Here is a 17,295-nt window from a genome sequence, read left to right as displayed (position 1 = left end):
CAATGGATTAGCAGTCTGTTGGGAGTGATCTTCCTGCCCTGGATTACAGTTTTCTTCCAATTCCTTTCTTCTTCTTGTGTGTGCATGCTCATGATTATTAATTATTTCTGTACTCTCTCTTGAAAGCCATAGGAACTGGGGATGCTGAAGTGTTCTGTAATTAAAGGCACCCAGTTGTGAGCATTTACCAGCAGGGGGGTGTTCCAGGGCAGGTGGCAGGCTGCAGTTTGCATTGGCAGAAGCCCCACACTCCATCCACTTCATGTTCAGACAGGTTTTGACTGAAGGGGCTGTGGATGCAATGGTCCTCCGTCTGGGGCACCAGGCAAAATAATTGCTTCCTGCTTCCCACACAGAAATACAAAAAGAGCCCTGTTTCTTTTCTTTTCCTGGAACAACCAAAAGGAAAAGAAGGGGGGGGGGAATGCCATTGTAATGCATACCAATGCTCAAAGACTTATCAGGACATCATTGTATCCATGTCTCAGGGCCTGAGCTAGATGTTGTTGTTATAAATTTTCAAAAAAAAATAATAATGTACACAATTCTGCAAAACACAGTGTTATCAAACAGGATCTGATGACATACACGGTCCATATACAATGATAAATGACTGTTGAACAAATACAGGCATGAAAGCAAATAAGCTACAGGTAAGTGAATGCGTGGAAGGTAGCAACTAAAACTGTATAACTAAAACAGACATAATGATTAGACAAAACAACAGCCCTATTACACCAAGGGAAAGTAATTGGAATATTCAAATGCCCAAAGTCATTCTATATCAACCATATTCGTCCGTAGGCTGTGGGTGGGGGAGGGATGTGTGTCTATTTATGGAATCTTATCTCACTGAAAAATTCCCTGCAGAATGAAAATCATCAAGTGCGGGAGATAGGACCAGCCCACCTTTCCTCCTGACGTGCTAGTCCTTTAATTTTAATTGTGGAGTTTTCAAATATGCACCCCATCTGCAGCCTGAAATATTATATTCCAGAGCCTGTGTATATGGGGGGGGAGTGAGGGTCTGGCTGTGCTCCCACCCTATACACATTCATTAGAAAATCTGAACACATTCTAATAAACATGCATGTAGTCAGGAGGAGAAGCCTGTAGTTGTTTTCCACACTCTGGGGGACTGCAGGGAGCTTGGGAAAAGCTTTAGCATTTCCTTTCTGCTGTGAAGGGGTCCCGGGGGAGAGAAATGAAAGCAAACTGCAAAGAGGCCCACAAATAGCAGCTGAATCCACTGACAGTTATGTTGCTCTAACTACTAGACAAGCCTTCCCCAACCAGATTTTGGGAGCTACGGTTCCTGGCCTGCCACCCATACTGACGAGCTGATGGGAACTGCTAGGTGCAACCAGGTTAAGGAAGGCTGCACTTGCCAGGGCATCCAACAAAGGCTTTGTGTGGCCAATGAAGGGCTTGTGTAGATGCATACAAAGTTGTTGCATTCCGTTATATAAAGATGGGGTGTTCAGCTCAACTTTTAACACAGGGAAAGCTGCATCCACGCCCCTCAAAAACAAAACAAAACAAATAAAAGCAATATTCCAGTCAATTCTCTCCATAACAGTTTTTTACTGAGCTCGAACACACACACACACACACACACACTTTAAAATTTAAATGACTGTTAGCTGAATTTGTTGCTGACCGTGTGGACTGCCTTCACATCATATTGCCTGTTACATTCAATTTCGGAGTGGGTTGTCTTTTCTTCTTCTTCTCCATTTCTGTAATGAGAAGCTGGGAGAGAAATGAGACCGTCACGCCTCAGCTTCTTAAATTGGAAATGCATTTTTAAATGTTTTGCCTTCCTGGCTGGGCTGCATTTATTCTCATCAAATGTGCAGCAGAGCTGCCTTTCGACCCAGGGTTTCCTAGAGTTCAGGAGTGAAATCTGGGACACTGATAAACAGGGAAACTTTTGTGTTGGGTCCCAGATCTGTCCCCCTCCCCCCTTTTTTAAAAAAGCAAAAAAAAGTTTTTTTATTTACATGAACAACACTTATATACTGCTTCATGTATGAAATTTTCCAAGCAGTGTACAGAGATAATAAAATTGTAGAATAAAAAGACGTTGGGAGGGCATGTCTATATTTTATTTCTGTTATATTTGGTTCTTATTTGAGCCTCCACCAGAAGCCCAACTTGAATGACAAGGTAGCTGTCTCTTCCCGCACCCGCCATACACACTTGAGTGATGGTTAAACTACCGTATTTATTCAAACTGGCAATGCCAGCGACAAAAAAATGTAGCATAGACAAGGATATCCCAAAGTTCTTTCCACCCAGGGTCTAGACGTGCCAACAAAAGTCTACACCCTGTCGCCTTACTCATTGTTAATGCAAGGAGGTGTTGGGTGAGTTGGTATCCCTCGCTCACTTTTCCACGTTGAAAAAGAAGAAGAAGTGGTCCAGTTTATGGCAGAAGTAGGCTCCAGCAATTCTTCTGCTCCAACTGAGAGTTGTGATAGCTGATCCAGCCAACAGGATTGGAAAAAACATAACCCCAGCTGAAAGTGTCCTTTCCCGGTTTAAAAATTGTCTCAGAGCATGTGGTTCCCCATAGAGGACCAAGCACTGGAGCAATACTCCACACATTTATGGGAATTTGAAGCCAATGAAAGCTGGCCTCCCACCTCAGATGGAAAGGGGCTGGACCAATGCCAAACCAAATTCCATGTAAGTGGAATCACAGTAACCAATCAGAAATTTACTTAGAGGATCATTCCACCTTCTTAATAGTTTTCAACTTCCTTTACAAAAAAGATAGCTGGGCTACTTCAAAGGGGGGGGGGGAGAAAAAGAGGGACTAAACTGGGAAAGTGGATTGGAGATAAAACCAAGGATATTTGTTCCCAGCAGAGGTCCAGAGTCCCAAACACTCTAGATGGTGCTAGTGGTCTATAGCAATATAGAGGACTTACTTAAAGTTCTACCTTTTAGTCCCTTTGTGGATCAGAAGAGTATAGATTTTTCCATAAAGGATTCTGGGAATAATCCCCAGAGCAGAGTGGCAAAACTACTTCAGATACATTGATTACTAAGACGTTGTAGTTTAAACTAATCTTAGAAAACAGTCAGGTACCTACACCCTTGTGCGAATTAATTGAAACAAAGCATGTTTTCCATTTTACTCGTAATCCTGCACTCAGAGCAAAGACAAAAGTCAGTTTGATCATTTTTTTACATTTTAATGATGCAATCATCATGTCAGCAGCTATTGTATTGCATCAGATTGTAGAATCCTGTCCGACTGTTGTAGTGTATGATGCAATCATTACATCAGGAGGTTTGGGCTGGGTGTTCATCAGTATGCGGATGATACCCAGCTCTACCTCTCTTAAATCAGAACCAGTGAAGGCGGTGAAGGTCCTGTGTGAGTGTCTGGAGGCGGTTCGAGGATGGATGGCGACTAACAGATTGAGGTTGAATCCTGACAAGACAGAAGTACTGTTATTGGGGGACAGAAGGCGGGCAGGTGTGGAGGATTCCCTGGTCCTGAATGGGGTAACTGTGCCCCTGAAGGACCAGGTGCGCAGCCTGGGAGTCATTTTGGACTCACAGCTGTCCATTGAGGCACAGGTCAAATCTGTGCCCAGGGCAGCTGTTTACCAGCTCCATCTGGTACGTAGGCTGAGACCTCTGGTTATCTCCCGCTTGGACAACTGCAATGTGCTCTATGTGGGGCTACCTTTGAAGGTGACCCGGAAACTACAACTAATCCAGAATGCGGCAGCTAGACTAGTGACTGGCAGCGGCCACCAAGACCATCTAACACCGGTCTTGAAAGACCAACATTGGCTCCCAGTACGTTTCCGAGCACAATTCAAAGTGTTGGTGCTGACCTTTAAAGCCCTAAATGGCCTCGGTCCAGTATATCTGAAGGAGCGTCTCCACCCCCATCGTTCTACTGAGGTCCAGCACCGAGGGCCTTCTGGCGGTTCCCTCACTGCGAGAAGCCAAGTTACAGGGAACCAGGCAGAGGGCTTTCTTGGTAGTGGCGCCCTCCCTGTGGAACGCCCTCCCACCAAATGTCAAAGAGAACAACAACTACCAGACTTTTAGAAGACATCTGAAGGCAGCCCTGTTTAGGGAAGCTTTTAATGTTTGATGTATCACAGTATTTTAATATTTTTTTGGAAGCTGCCTAGAGTGGATGGGGAGGCCCAGCCAGATAGGCGGGGTATAAATAATAAATAAATTATTATTATTATTATTATTATTATTATTATTATTATTATTATTATCAGCAGCTACATCAACAGCTATTATTTCATCAGCTTTTGATTCAACCGCTGTTCGAGATGGATGTGACACCTAGGAAATGTACGAAGATCGTACCTCTGCATGAACACACAGCTAAGACATATCAAGAGATTACTTCAGTGCTTGGTGTGAGTTTAGCAACTGTCAGCTGTGTCATCAAGTTGAAGCAGGAAACCAGATCGGTTTCTCCCAAACATAAATTAAAGTGTGATTGTAAGAAGAAAACAACTCCTAGAGATGATGCTTTCTTGCTTCGACAAAGCAAAAAGGCTCCCCGCAAGATGAGTGATGCACTGAATATGGATTGGAAGGAGAAAGGAATCCAAATCAGTTCCTCTACAGTTTGCAGGCGCCTTATTGCAGTTGGACAAAAAGCCAGAAGACCTTTTAATAAACAGCTTTTAACCAAAAATATGAAAGAAAAGTGGTATGCATGGACAAAAAAGTACAAGGAATGGATGAAAGACCAGTGGAGAAAAGAATTTGTGGGCTATATGCAAAAGTCGCCTCCGTGCTGTAGACTGTACAGCTTTGGAGAAGCTCATTCAGGCGCTGATTCAAGTGTGGTACAGGGATCTGAAAATCAAAAGTGAATGTCTGAAACTAGTAGACGCCATGCCAAACCGTGTTCAAATGCTGCTTAAAAATAGCAGTTGCCATATCTGTTACTAATGTACGTATATGTGAGTTTTGTACAATAAACTACTAAATTCATTGTTTGTTTCAATTAATTCACACAAGGCTGTACAGGGAAAAGAAACAAAGAACCTTCTAACGACTTAGTTTGATTTCCTTCCTTCCTTCCTTCCTTCCTTCCTTCCTTCCTTCCTTCCTTCCTTCCTTCCTTCCCAGGGAAGTTTAGATAAAATAAAGAAACATCTGGAGAGCCACAGGTTCTATACTCCTGGTGTAGCAATTAGAGTCATTTTCTCAGTCATTTCCTCTTGGAGGAAGAGAAAGGAGAGTAAGCTGGCATATATGGGAAGTCATTCCATTTCATCCCCACAACGGCCTGTGAGGTTAGTTTGACAGAGAAAATGACTCTAAATGGGAGAGAGGAACTAAGTCGCCCAGTATCCTTGCAGCCATTTACCGTCTCCAGCTGTTTGCCCTTGTCCTCCGCCGACGTGACTTGGGTAGTGGTTGTTGATACTTGATAGCAATGACTTGTATCTTTCTTGACTTTATAGGCTTAATGATGCAGGGCCCCATGTCTTTCTTAGCTGGACCTTAACTGTTCACCTTTTTGCCCTTGAGTTTGTGATTGTTTGAATTAATTCATGTTCTCCAAGAGACAGATTGAATATCGGTTCATAGCCAAGGATGTAATCAGATTTGATCCATGCACCTGGAAAGTGATATGCTCAGCATCCCTGGAGGGCATTAGAACATCCTGACATGAGGCAGCGATGGCCTGATTTGAGCCTGAGTCTATCTGCTGTGGCTTAGCCCCCAAGCGTATGTTCAGTGTTAGAGCTCTACTCTCTAGCTTATGATATGAGAATGAGTTTCAAGGGAACCGGAGAGGTGTGGGATTTTAAAATAATATGCACAATAATAATTATTTTTTGAAACTCCACTACAGAGCAATACACATAATGCACAGAGTACATGCTTGACAACAGATAATTGAAACAGAGCAAAGAATGCAAGTCCAATTATGAGTTGTTATTTATCCTTTTATGAACATTAGAGGGTCTTGTTTTGTATGAAACAATTTTGCTTGAGCCACTCAGGGTTGTAATAGCCATCTATTCCATTTCACACAAGCCAAGAAAGGCATTGAAATGGTCTTGAACGTGTCGTTCTCCAGGTTTTTCCTTTTCTTTTCGGCAAAACCCCTTAGAAATTTATTATGATACCTCAAGTGCTCTGAGAGTGCAATTTCCCAATTCCCACCCAGTCAGCATTTCTCAGAAAATGAGGGTGTCATCTAATGACTGGCAAGCTTCAGGCACACACCTGTGACCAAGAGAAACACCAGTACCTGAATTTAGTATCCTCTGACCACTTGATCATAGAAAGGCAGGTCAAGGGGGCATCACTTGCCCTGTAGTAGCAGAGATTTCTGCAAAGTCCATGTCCCAGTAATCCCTTACCATACTCATCCCTTCACCACATGTCAAGTTATTTTCCAAATAATCTGAAGTTCTGGATTTCCATGGCCCTTTTCTGGGACCTCTTCCCCCCAAGCTGAAGCAGAAGCTTCATATTTCAGCCCCCACCCAGTCGCACCCTCCATCACTGGCCTTCCCGCTCACCTGTCCTGGTTGTGGATGCAGCAGGAGGCTGGGAGGTTTTATTCCCCTCCCTGAAACATGCACCAGGGACCATGGCGGGGGGGGAATCTGCCAGTTTTGGTTTCTCTCCATTTCTCATTTTTCCAGTCATAAATTCAGTTCTCTACATTTCCACATCCATTTGTCATTTCTGAAGAGTACTCATAAAAAATTACTAGCATTTTACTATGAATCTCTCCTATTATTCAAATGTTTGTATGCATTTCCCCCTAATATAATGCATTTCTGCATGTTATTTTCACTAAAATATGCATTTTCATGCATGCAATCTGGTTGGAGTACTGCACTGCAAAACTGTGAGAAGTGTGAATCTCAGCTGCATTTTGATTTGCATATTGTTTCTAGAAGCGAAAGTTCCAGATGCAGTCTCATTAAAATATGACATGAACCAATTTCTCTCCCCAGCACCCCATCCCTACGGGACGGGTGTCATTACAACCCCCAGTGCTGAGGAACTTGGAAGAGGTCAGAAGACAGGGCAAGGTTGGGCAGGGTCAGTTTTTGAGGTTTACTAGGGACTCGAACCCCATCTTTTAATTCAATTTCAGAAAATAGAAAATGATTTTTAAAAGGGTTTTAGAAAAACAGCTCTTTTTCTGAGCTTTCAAGAAAACCGTTCGGTTTTTGTTCATCTCTACTTTATCCTCCCTGGAGTGTGTAGGTAATCCACACAAGGGTGGCATGCTCTGCTTTGCTAGTTGAGGCAAAATGGGAAGTGCTGCCTTTCCTTGCCCTGCTGTTCCTACCACCATACCTGTGGCTGCTGGCGCCATTTCTTCACCTGCCCTAACACTTCCATCACTGGCGAAGGAGTGGCAGTGCCTTGGCACAGATTTTGGGTGAGATCTTGCCTGTTTTCAAGATCTTGTGAGATTTCGGATGTGATTTCAGCTGATACTGGCATCTGTGCCAGTTGTGGAAGGGAAGGTGGAGCACTTGCCTGGCTGCTGCCTTGGGGGTTATGCCACCTGAGGCAGCCACCTCAGCTTGCATAAGGACAAAGCTGGCACTGATTCCACACATAGGATCCTAAGAACACAGGAGACTGTCAGATGGTTAGGGAAATATTGGGATTCAATGTTCAATACCCTGTGGGTCCAGATTGTATGGCCAGTAAGACCTGGACTCCAACAGTCGGTCAAACAGCAAGGCCAGTGTGACACAACCTCAACCAACAAGTAGTTGAGGGTTGGCACCAGAATATGTCTCCTTGCCTGCAGTTTTGTGGACCAACCCCAATATTTCTCCAACAAGACCAATGGTCCATCTATCTCTGTACTGCCTACACTGACTGGCCCAGTGGCTCTCCAGGTTTCAGGCAGGAGAGATTCTGAGCCCTACCTAGAGATGCCAGAGATTGAACGTGGTACAAAGCAACTGCTATGCCACTGAGCTATGGCCTTTCATCAACAACCCCAGTCTTTGCAGGCAAAAGCTGAAATCCTTTTCACTCACGGGGCCCCCCAGCAACCTCCAGTACATCTTCCAAGTGTCACCTTCACCGTGCTTTAATTAGCCACGTCAACCACAGGGAAGTGACCCCCTGTCCTAGTAGAGGGAGCTTTTAAGAGCTTGCTTGTTCCCTCTTTGAAGAGGGCCCTCTGATGCTTGCTGCCATCAATGTGATAAAAGTGGGGCGGGGAGGGGGGAGTCTGATACAGAATGCACTGCGAAAAGGCTGTCTTAATTATGGAAATCATTCTGATTACAGCCTGCAAACACTGTTATCTTGTAATTATTGCCAAGAAACCACCATTAGTACATGATTAAACACAATGACTTGTGGGCCGCCAGCTGATCGTCTGATGCCTTAGGAACTTAATTGGTTTGTGCAGATAGAGAGCGATTGGGGAGAGGGCAACTGGGGTTGTGGGGCTGGGGGGGCGCTTTAGATTTAAGAGGGTGGTACTTGAAGGGGAAAACAGGCTGGCAACTCCTGATCATTTCCAACAGGGATGCCTTAGTGCTAATAAATCCAGACCTCCTTTTTATCTGAGGATTAAAGACTTCTTTTATATGCAAAGGCTATCTTCATTTATGCACATTCCCTGTGCTTGCTCTGTGAAATGCCATTCAAACTAAGATGGTTCCTACTGGCACAGACCATCTAGTTTAGCATTCTCTTTCCAGCAAGTGATCAACTAGAATCCCTGAGAGGCTAGCAGTTAGGCTACGATGGTGATGCATTTCTCTGTTGTTTGCTCCCAACACTTGGTATTCAGTGGTAGACTGCCTCTGGACAGGGATGCTCCAGTCACCTAATAAAGGTTAAACCCAGAATCTGCAATAAATTAAAGCAAATTAAAACACTTATCAACATTCTACATATCTAGGTAAACAAACAAAAACAAACAAACAAACAAACAAACAAACAAACAAACAAACAGTAAAGTACCCCTGGAGGGTTAAGTCCAGTTAAAGGCGACTATGGGGTTGCGGTGCTCATTTCGCTTTCAGGCTGAGGGAGCTGGCATTTGTTCACAGGCAGCTTTCCAGGTCATGTGGCCAGCATGACTAAACCGCTTCTGGAGCAAGAGAACACCGTGACATAAGCCAGAGCGCATAGAAAAGCTGTTACCCTTCCTGCCACAGCGGTGCCTATTTATCTACTTGCACTGGCATGCTTTCGAACTGCTAGTTTGGCAGGAGCTGGGACAGAGCAATGGGAGCTCACCTCATTTTGGAGATTTGAATCACCAACCTTCCAACTTGCAAGCCCAAAGGGCTTAGTGGTTTAGACCACAGCACCACCCATGTCCCATTCACCTAATACCCATGGATAGGCCTGTCCTTCCCCCATGGATCTGTCTGATGCTCTTTTGAAGCCATCTAAGCTAGAAGCTCCCAGTACAACTTGTGACTTGCCATGTATTGTCTCCATAGTCCCTGTTAAGAACCTTGCTGCTAGATCAGGCCAAACATGCAATGACAGCCATGTGGCTGAGAAGCCCACCTGGAGATGCCGGAGATTGAACCTGGAGTCTTCTGCATACAAGCAGATTCTTTGCCACTGAGCTATGGTCCTTTCCCAACCCATGAATGTTAAAGTGATTTTTAAAAAAAGTGTTTTAAATGTACAGTGTGGCTGTGACCTGAGAGAAACTGAAATTGACAGATTTGTCCATCCCTAGATCTTCTGAAAAGTCTGGGCACAAGAGGTTGCAAGGCAGGATATCCTATAAATCACCTCTCCTTTCCTCTACCTCCTCCAGTTTTATAATTCAGCAAGATTCTGCATAGAGGGACTGATGAGCCTCTCTCAAGCACCGCCAACCCTGACCCCTTTGTGAAACAAGGGCTCACAAACTCATCCTGACATTTCATTAGCAGAGCTAATTTGCAGCCAGAGTCCCCAGCCCATTGCAAAAGCCACCCGCGTCTAAAGCTCCAGTGTAGCTCACAGCTGTCAGGCAAAATGTTGTGATGGCGAAGACTGCCCAGGTCACCAAAGTGTTACAGTTAGGTGGTGGAGATGCAAAAAAGAAGAAGGAAGAAGGAAGGAACGAAGGAAGGAGAAAATGGATGAAACTATTCTAATAAAGATTGCTTTGGTCTTCAGCTTAAACCCTGCGGTGCAGGAAGAAAGCAGCAGTTCTTTTCTTGGCCAGTTATTGTTCCTGCAGAGTGGCATCAAGTTATGGAATTCACTGTCAGAAGATGGAGCCCTGGTCATGACCTTGGAGGGCTTGAAAGGCAAAAGCAAGCTGATCTCTGGCCATTGTGGCAAGCTGATCTCTGGCCATTGTGGGAAGCGGGAGGCTGACCTGGACAGACTCACCTTGATCAGATTTATTTATGACAGTCTTTCATCACCCTGAGCTTCAGTCAAAAAAGGCTCCTGACAAAGCTCACCATGAACAATAGCAAAACAGTCCCTGTCCTCAAGGACACCATTCAAAAGGAAAGAAGAACATAAAAGCAGAAGAAAGGCCTGCTGGATCAAGACACTTGCTCATCTAGTCCAGCATCTTGTTCTGACACTGACCAATGAGCTGCCCCAAGCCCAAGAGCCCTCTCCCCTCCTGTGGTTTCCATCAACTGGTATTCAGAAGACTGTTGAGGCAGAGCATAGTCATTCTGGCTAGTAACCACTGATACTCATACCCTCCATGAATTTGCCAAGTCATCTTTTAAAGCCACCCCAGTTGGTGGCTCTCGCTACCTCCTGTGGCAGTGAGTTCCATAGACTAACTATCCACTGCGAGAAGAAGTACTTGCTTTGCTCTGTCCTGACTCTTCCAACATTCAGTTTCCTTGGTTGTCCACGAGTTCCAGTGCTCTGAAAGAGGGAGAAAATCTTTCTCTATGCTATGCATAATTTTATACACATAAAACCATAGAATCACAGAGTCGGAAGGGACCCCCAAGGATAATCTAGACAGTTTTAATCTCAATTCCTTTCCTAACAATCTCTATCATGGAATTTGCCTTTTTCACAGCTGCCCCACGCTGGGGCAACATCTTCATTGAGCTACCCAGTAAAACCACAAGGTCTTGTTCTTCATCAGTCGCTACCAGTTCAAACCTCATGAGTGAAATTAATGATGTGAAATTAAGATATCTCCCCAACATTCATGACTTTACGCTTGTTTACATTGAATTGCATTTGCCATGTCACTGCCCATTCACTCAGTTTGGAGAGGTCCTTTTGGAATTCTTCACATTCTCTTTTTTGTTTTAATGACCCTGGATAATTTAGTTTCATCAGCAAAATGGGTCACTCCAATAACAACAACAACTTGCAGGGCAGCAGCTGAAGGAGGAGCAAAAGGGTTTTCTTGTGTGTGTGTTTGTGGCTGATTAGCTGCTCTCCCTGTGCAAAGGTCAGAGGGGGCAGGGTTTCTGTTGAGTCAGGTGATTAGCTGTGGGAGGAGCTTATCAGAGCTTGCAGGGCAGTTTGATCCATCTTTTAGATTTAGGGGAGCTAGTCTCAAACGTTTGTTGGGGGAGACCTAGGGTTTTTTTTTTGGGGGGGTATTTGTCCTGTCTTCGTGCTTTTTAAGATGGAGGACCACTGTAGCCACCCCCAACGACACGTTTTCAAGATGGAGGGCGAGGGAACAGCTGCAGTCTCCTGCGGTTCCTGCTCAATGTTTGCCATCTTGCCAAAGGTTGCAGGCAGCTTTACCTGCAGCAATTGTATGTTGATTGCCCTCTTAGAAGACAAAGTCCAGCAACTGGAGGAACGTGTAGTTACGCTCCAAAGAATTAGAGAGCTGGAGCTCTTCTTGGAAGCAACAGAGAACACCGTCTCCACCAAGGAGGAGACAGGGGACACCCCTGAGAAGGAGGCTAGTTCACCAACACAGGTGCCAGATATATGGAGAAACGTGACTCAAAGAAGCCCAGGGTTCGCTCTGATTGTTTAGAAATACACAATTGCTTTGAAGACCTCTCCCCTAGCATGGAAGACGAAGAACAGACTCCATTTAAGGATCTCTCCTTCATTACAGTCGATCAGGTATATGAAGACGATCAGCAAAGTCAGTCCTCAGGGAATGTGCAGGCGACCTTGGAATGGACAGCTCATGGAAGAACCCCGACCAAACCTAAGAGGAGGCTTGTAGTGGTGATAGGGGATTCCCTACTGAGGGGAACAGAAACAGTGATCTGTGGGCCTGACAAGATGTCTTGGGAGGTGTGCTGTCTCCCCGGGGCTAAGATCCAAGATGTAACTGAACGACTGCAAGGAATCATAAAACCCAATGACAAATATCCCTTCCTCTTGGTTCATGTGGGAACCAATGACACTGCAAGCAATACCCTCCAGAAGATCAAAAGAGACTACGAGGCTCTGGGCAGGAAATTGAAGCAATTAAATGCACAAATTGTCATCTCATCTGTCCTCCCAGTTGAACGACGTGGCCCAGGGAGAGAGGGAAAAATAGTGGAAGTGAACAGCTGGCTTCGCAAATGGTGTAAACAGGAACGGTTTGGATTCTTAGATCACGGACTGCAGTTTCTTGAAGATGGACTTCTGGCAAGCGATGGGCTGCACCTCACAACGGTTGGGAGGAATGTTTTTCCCAAAAATCTCAGAAACCTCATCAGGAGGGCTTTAAACTGACTAATGTGGGGGAGGGAGACAGTGCTCCTGAAGGTAGGAGTCTATCAATTGATGATGATCATCCAAATGTCATAGACCAAATGGAGCAAACAGCACGCAGACCTAGTGGTGGGAGGAAAAAATCCTTAAATAAGAGACACGGGGGAATGATTAATGGACTTCAATGTCTGTACACTAACGCGCAAAGTATGGGAAATAAACAAGATGAGCTTGAGCTCTTGGTACAGCAAACTAAATATGACATAATAGGCATCATTGAAACCTGGTGGGATAAGTCCCACGATTGGAATGTAATAATGGAGGGATACAATCTATTTCAGAGAAACAGACCAGACAAGAAAGAAGGAGGAGTTGCGTTATATGTCAGGGATGTGTATACCTGTGAAGAGATCCAAGATTTAGAACCTCAAAGCCAAAGTGAGAGCATTTGGGTCAAAATTAAGGGAGAGAAGAATAACAGAGACCTCATTGTGGGAGTTTACTATAGATCCCCAAGCCAAACGGAGGACATAGATGATGCCTTCCTGGAACAGATGGCCAAGCATGCAAAAGGAAGGGAGATAGTAGTAATGGGGGACTTCAATTACCCGGATATTTGTTGGATGTCAAACTCAGCCAAGAGCATAAGGTCAAATAGATTCCTCACTGGCCTTGCAGACAACTTCATTGTCCAGAAAGTGGGAGAAGCAACAAGAGGAACAGCCATTTTAGATCTGGTCCTAACCAATGTTGATGACCTGGTTAGTGGGGTAGAGGTGGAAGGATCATTAGGCGCGAATGATCATGCTCTTCTGAAGTTTACTATACAGTGGAAAGGAGCAGCCAAGCATACTAGGACTCAATTTCTTGACTTTAAGAAAGCCGACTTCATAAAACTTAGGGAAGTGCTGGGTGAGATCCCATGGACAGTAATACTAAAAGGAAAGGGAGTTCATGATGGCTGGGAGTTTGTTAAGAGGGAGATAGTAAAAGACAATACCAATGAGACAGAAACATGGAAGGTGCCTAAAGAAGCCAGGGTGGCTATCTAAAGAACTTTTAACTGAGTTAAGATTAAGAAATGATGTGTACAAAAAATGGAAAAGGGGGGAAACCACCAAAGAGGAATTCAAACAAATAGCCAGCACATGTAGACACAAAGTCAGAAAAGCTAAAGCACAGAATGAACTCAGGCTTGCTAGAGAGGTTAAAAGCAACAAAAAAGGCTTTTATGGGTATGTCCGTAGCAAAAGGAAGAACAAAGAAACAGTGGGGTCACTCAGAGGAGAAGATGGTGAAATGCAAACAGGGGACACAGAAAGGGCTGGACTCCTCAATGCCTTCTTTGCCTCAGTCTTCTCTGATAAAGAAAACAATGCCGGACTTGAAGAATTTGGAGCAAATGATGCAGCAGAGGAAACACAGCCCAGTGGAACTAAGGAGATAGTTCAAGAATACTTGGCTAGTTTAGATGTATTCAAGTCTCCAGGGCCAGATGAACTGCATCCAAGAGTGTCAGGGGATGATTAGCTGCTTGTGCTTAAAATAGTGCCCCTTCAGAGTTTGTGCGGCCCCACAAACCTCTGTGTGTGACAGAGCTCCTCAGACATGTCTGCTCTAGTCACTAGTAGAGTCTGACAGTGGCTGCCTGCGGAAGCGCTTCCAGCAAAGAAGTTCCTTAACGGAAACGCGTCTCCTGGACTCACGACGTGGCAGCTTCCGGCGAAGCATGGGTCTCCCTGCAGTTGCTTCTGACACCTCCCCGCTATTTTCGCTGGAAGTGTCTCTCACCCCTTTCTCTCCCCTGCTGTTTCCTGCCTGGGCTGCTGCGTCTCTCTCAGCATTACTGAGATCCTCCTCCAGAGACCCCTCGCTCCCCCTCCTTGTCCCTGCTTTAGCTGCTGACTCTCTCCCAGTCTTTGGGAGCCCTACCACCTCCCTTTCCTCTGATGTCAGTTCCCTGACATCCACCTCCCCTCCAGGGCCCCCTTCTCCCCCGCCCCTACTCTCTCCTCTGGGCGGTGAGGAGCTGAAACCCCGAAAAGAATCCTCTTCATCTTCAGACGTCTCGAACATTTCCCTCCATCGGTCTTCGTTCCGACTCGCTGAATCCTCCTCCACCTCGGAATCAGAGAACCCCTCCAACTCTTCTTCTTCGTCGGTGGTGGCGAAGTATTCCCTCCGGAACCTCGCCACTGGCTGGGGTTTACGAGGGAATCTCTGATGAAAAGTTTCAATCAAAACCTCGTCATCTACATCCTCTGCCCTGACCCAGGTGTTTTCCGACTCCGGCTCCCCTTCCCACATTACCAAATACTCTACTTGCTCTCCCTTCCACCTGGAATCGAGAATCTCCGCTACATGGTAGCTGTGTTCTTTTTCCTCCATAGCTGGTCCCCTATTGACCCTCCCCTCTCTGTCCCCTATATACGGTGACAGCAACGACCTGTGGAACACTGGGTGCAACTTCATGTGGTTCGGTAACCGGAGTCTGAAAGCCACTGGGTTGACCTGTTGCGTGACTTCAAATGGGCCCAGTCTCTTGGGTCTTAACTTCTTACAACCTCCTTTAAATGGTAACCCTTGGGTGGACAGCCACACCTGGTCCCCCACCCTAATGCTTTCCCCTTCCCTTCTGGTTTTGTCTGCCTGCCTCTTATATTCCTCCTTAGCCCTGTTTAAATTAAGTTGGAGCTGGCGATGGATCGCTTCCATTTCTTCAACGAACTGTTCTGCGGCTGGAACGCTCCAGTTCTCCCCTTCCCCCCCTGGGAAGGCTCGGGGATGACACCCGTGATTAGCCAAAAAAGGGCTCATCCCCGTGGACACGTTCTCTGCATTGTTGTAGGCAAATTCTGCCAACGCCAGCTTCTCCACCCAATCATTCTCTCTGTCATTCACATAACACCTCAAATATTGCTGGAGGACACCATTAGCTCTTTCCGCCTGCCCGTTGGTTTCTGGATGACGGGCAGTAGAGAAATTCACCTCTACATGCAATAAGCTCATGAGCTTCCTCCAGAACCTGGAAGTAAATTGTTTCCCTCGGTCAGAAACCACCCTCAAGGGGGCGCCATGCAGCCTAAACACATTTTCCACAAACAATTTAGCGGTTTCTTCCGCTGTGACCGCATGTGAGCAGGCTATAAAGTGGGCCATCTTGGTTAACAGGTCTACCACAACCATGATGGCTGTTTTCCCTTTGGACCTGGGCAGATCAGTCATGAAATCTATTGCCACTGCCTCCCATGGCCTTTCCGGCGTGGGTAGTGGTTCTAATAAACCTGCCGGTGCCCGCCTCTCCCCCTTGGCTCGTTGGCATCGGTCACACCCTCTCACATATTCCCGCACATCTTCCCTGACCTTGGGCCACCAGAATTCCCTGGTAACCAGCCACATGGTTTTGTGTTGCCCAAAATGCCCTGCTGTGGGGCTATCGTGCAGTTGCTTGAGTACCTTTTCCCTCAATTCCCCTTCAGGTATGTATAACGCTCCCTTGTAGTACAACGCCCCATCTCTCTCCTCAAAACCCCCGGGTTTGTCTCCCTCCCTCCTGAGACCCCTGAGTTTGTCCTGGGCGTATTCATCCTGCACCGTTCCCTCTACCAGTTCCCTTTGCCCCACCAATGCCGCCCCACACACCCAGCGGTCCTCGGGAATGACATGGGTCTCTTCGGGTGCACCCTCTCCCTCCAAATATTCAGGTTTGCGTGAGAGAGCGTCCGCCCTAACGTTCTCCGGGCCTGGTACGTAACAAATCTCAAAGTTAAATTTGGAGAACTCCTGGGCCCATCTCAACTGCCGTTGGTTGAGCACTCGCGCAGTTCTCCAATACTCTAGATTCTTATGGTCCGTGCACACTTGCACCTTCTGTTGTGCACCAATTAGCAGGTGCCTCCATCTCCGGAAGGCCTCATGAATCGCAAGAAGTTCCCGGTCGTACACCGTGTAGTTCCTCTCAGATTTGTTCAGCTTTCGCGAAAAGAAGGCACACGGTCGCCACTCTGACCCCTCCTTCCCTGGCTGCAGAAGAAGCACCGCCCCTATGGCTCTGTCAGAAGCGTCTGTTTCGACCCTCAGCTTTTTTTGTAAATCCACATGTAGAAGTTGTTCATCCGAGGCGAAGGCCCTTTTCAGTTCCTCAAACGCTCGCTCCGCCTCCCCCGTCCAAACAAACTTCTTTTTACTGCTGAGACAGTCCGTGATGGGCGCCGTCAGGTGGGCGAAGTTTCGGATGAACTTACGATAAAAGTTTCCAAACCCTAGGAACCTCTGCACATCCTTCTTGGTCTTGGGTGTTTTCCATTCCAGCACCGCTTGAACCTTGCCGGGGTCCATGGCCAACCCCTTGTCTGACAAGCGGTACCCCAGGAATTCCACCTCCTTGGTATGAAACTGACACTTCTCCAGTTTCACCCACAGTCTGTTGGCTTGCAGCCTGCTCAACACTTCTCTGACGTCTCTCACATGTTGCTCCTCATTCTCCGAATACACCAACACGTCATCTAAGAAGGCCACGCAATTCTTGTAGAGCAAAGGCCCCAGTACGTGGTTCATGAAGGCTTGAAAACACGCGGAGCCTGTTTGTAATCCAAAAGGCATAACGAGGTATTCAAATGCCCCCAAAGGGGTGAACATGGTGGTCTTCCATTCATCCCCTTTCCTTATACG

The sequence above is a fragment of the Podarcis vaucheri genome, assembly GCF_965113315.1.
Source record: "Podarcis vaucheri genome assembly, chromosome: 7".
Classification (NCBI taxonomy): Eukaryota; Metazoa; Chordata; class Lepidosauria; order Squamata; family Lacertidae; genus Podarcis; species Podarcis vaucheri.
Note: the sequence above shows the minus strand (reverse complement) of the source record.